This window comes from Atractosteus spatula, chromosome 25 (assembly GCF_055471065.1).
Source record: "Atractosteus spatula isolate fAtrSpa1 chromosome 25, fAtrSpa1.hap1, whole genome shotgun sequence".
Taxonomy (NCBI): Eukaryota; Metazoa; Chordata; class Actinopteri; order Semionotiformes; family Lepisosteidae; genus Atractosteus; species Atractosteus spatula.
Genome location: NC_142730.1, coordinates 15,010,124 through 15,013,405, shown reverse-complemented (window position 1 = coordinate 15,013,405; position 3,282 = coordinate 15,010,124). Strand labels below are relative to the sequence as shown.

The 3,282-nt window shown below is 48.5% G+C and overlaps 2 non-coding genes across 2 annotated transcripts; one reads left to right on the top strand and one right to left on the bottom strand.

The window, feature by feature from the left end:
- Positions 1 to 787: 787 nt before the first annotated feature.
- On the top strand, positions 788 to 870 carry trnal-cag (transfer RNA leucine (anticodon CAG)). Its single transcript has one exon. It is a non-coding gene; the product is annotated as a tRNA-Leu (tRNA).
- A 1,903-nt stretch (positions 871 to 2,773) lies between these two features.
- Positions 2,774 to 2,856, bottom strand: trnal-caa (transfer RNA leucine (anticodon CAA)). Its single transcript has one exon. It is a non-coding gene; the product is annotated as a tRNA-Leu (tRNA).
- Between the last annotated feature and the right edge of the window lie 426 nt (positions 2,857 to 3,282).

Sequence of the window (3,282 nt, the reverse complement as noted above, 5' to 3'; positions counted from 1 at the left end):
TACAGACATCGCTCGGAGCTCCCAGTATGATTTTCACAAGATCAGTTTTGCAGTGTTTTAGAGCTTTCCTGCTTCCAGTGGGTCTTTGAATGCTCTGCTAAGTAGAGACGTGACATAATTACTAATGCGACCGACTCTGCTGGCTGTTCCTGGTTAATAATGATTAATGTGAGAAATCAATATGAACATAACTGCTTCGATTTCGAAGTTCACTTGAAGCATTCAAAGAAACTATCAAAGATCTCAGAACAACCGAAGACACATTTGGTCATCTCTGTATTGGTGAAGATGAAAGAGTCCCGCAAGTGTCAAGCTTGCACAAACACACACGAGAGAGGAACTCAGGACAGAACTTAAAGAAAGGGAGACCACCAGTACTTTAATGCACATTACTAACCCGATGGCATGCTTATGATCCATGCGTAAGACACATGAAGCAGAAGATGGTTTCGATCCATCGACCTCTGGGTTTTGGGCCCAGGACCCTTCTGTTGCGCCACTCTGCTGACGGCCGCCCTGCGCGTTCCACCTAACTGCTCTTTTTATTTCCTACATAAGTGATGAAATAGTTGAAAGTTTCAGCGACAAACGTAGACGTCACTTTCAGCGCTTGGTGTTTTGTAGCACAAATCATCACACGCTGCTCTACAATGGATTATAAAGGCCGACACATTTTCCAAACATTTTAATGCTGGAGTCACACTGTAGTATTAATAACAGTGCGATACTCGAGGAGCGTAGTGGGATCGCGGTGGCTCATCAGACAGCTTTGGGGCAGGGGACTGGCGTCAGGATGACCGAGCGTTCTAAGGTACTGCGTTCAGATCGCAGTCTCCCCTGGAGGCGTGGGTTTGAATCCCACTCCTGACAAAAAGCGTGCTCCATACCCTCTCTAGTTGGGTGCAAATGGGTGAAGCAGCCTGCCGTAGGAGATGTGTGCCTATAGGCACGCGCGTGTCCCATACCTCTCCTGATTTAGCTCGTACTCCATAGGATGGAAGCGGCTGCTCTGGCTTTTTCACTCGAATATAATCTGATCGCAACAGAAGGCCGTGCAGCCCAGTGCTGGTTTAAGAATGCCTCATGTCTTCAGGCCCCTATTCCATCAGGTTACCCCTTTGGAATAGTCGTCCGAAAATGACGGAAAAGGAGAAGCACGTAAGCTCCCACAAACAGCGTTAGCATTAGCGGTTGGAATCTGATGGGAGAAAAGCAACCTGGCTCGCCGTCAAGCAATCCATCCCTGGTCTCCCACGTGACGGGCGGGGATACGCAACACTATACTAACGAGGAGCGCTTGCTTGGCGCTTGAAGACACTTCCTCTTGCGGCTACTACTGTTTCCGGTTTCGCCTTTTATTTTCATTCCTCCCAGAGGAGCGCATGAAAACGTTTCCATCTGCGCCATCCTCACCCCTCCACTGCTATGGTCACTGCTCCTCCTGGTGCACTGCAAACACCTATTCAGTCAGTTCTTTCAGTTTGAATAATTAGATCTTCAAGGGCTGAAGTAGGGCACAAGACATGCCAATACCAAAAGCGTGGTTGTCTGCTTCCAGCTGTGAAATGTCGCTGGGGGACGCTGAAGACACGACTTTCAAGGCAAAAGGTCCAAGCGATTTAGCGTTTGTACAAGAAGCAGGAAGAGAGAAACGGCACTCCACCTTTTTCTGGACAGGCGCACGGCAACATGAGAAGGACGCCATAGTCGGCAGGATTCGACCCGGCGCGGGGAGAGCCCAACGGCTTTCTAGGCCATCGCCTTAACCACTCGGCCACAACTACAGGGAGCGCTGCCGCCGCCGTCTTGCGATCATTTAACACGGAGGGCAAGGAGGCTGTGCTTCGTATTCAGTTCAGTTAACAGCTGCAGAGAAACCCCCCCCCCCCCCGCTTGCTTTGTATCATTCGCAAGTTTCTGGTTAAAGAGTAAAAAAGGCTGGAATTCTTTTCCAGAAGCAGCCGGCAGGATTTCTTCTGTACCCACACAGAAAAGCCAAGAATTGTATTTCATCTTTCGCAAGCTGTATGTTCCGGAAAGAGAATGAATACTTGCATTAAACTGAATCAAGCCGACAGAGACGCACCGCCGTTGTTTTTCTCCATCGGAAGTTTGTCATTAAGGAAAAACATCGCTGTCATTTTCTTGCCAGCCGGCGGCATTTCTTGTGTAGCGATGAGCCAGATTTGTATTTCGGATTTCGGAAGTTGTGTGAATTTCTTGAAGCTGAAAGTCAACTTGCTCCAGAAAAGAAATGTGCAGTCGCATGAAAGCCGTGCCTGCTTATTAAACCGCAGGACCTGAGCTTGCGTTCTGTTTCTCATCGCGTTCGCAAAGGCGATTCCTGCCTCTAACACTGCTATGTCTGAGATTCAAAGTGCCGTGTGGAGCAGCTTCTAAAGTCTTGTTCACGCTCCTCCGATGTTGCTTTCTCTCTGCCTAACGAAGTTCCATTTTGGTGTCGGAGCGGGGAGACCTAATCATTCCAGCTTTAAGCCACCCTTCAATCTTCTGAGGGGTGTCTGAGTGCTAGCATGTCATTTGCTTTTTTATTTTTTGAAACGGAGAGCGACGTTGAAAAAGGGCTGCACAGTCTTCTGTTGCGATCAGATTATATTCGAGTGAAAAAGCCAGAGCAACCGCTTCCATCCTATGGAGTACGAGCTAAATCAAGAAAGGTATGGGACAAGCGCGTGCCTATAGGTGCACGTTTCCTACATCAGGCTGCTTCACCCATGTGCACCCGACTGGAGAGGGAATGGAGCAAGCTTTTTGTCAGGAGTGGGATTCGAACCCACGTCTCCAGGGGACATTGCGACTTGAACGCAGCGCCTTAGACCGCTCGGCCATCCTGATGCCATCCCCCTCCCCCAAAGCGGTCTGATGAGCCACCGCGATCCCACTACACTCCTCGAGTATCACACTGTTATTAATACTACAGTGTGACTCCAGCATTAAAATGTTTGGAAAATGTGTCGGCCTTTATAATCCAGTGTAGAGCAGCGTGTGATGATTTGTGCTACAAAACACCAAGCACTCAAAGTGACGTCTGCGTTTGTCGCTGAAACTTTCAACTCTTTCATCACTTACAGATGCAGCCATTCAAAATGCACTTGCGATACTGCATTATTTTCCGGTACGCTGTACGCAGTCTACCGCAAGTTACTGGCAAATACCGCAAGTTACCGGTAAATACCGCTAGCAAAATAATAGTGTCCGGAATTTCCGCAAGGTGGAGCTAATAAAGCTCAACCTCTCATGTTTGAGCTGTAGCCATCAAAG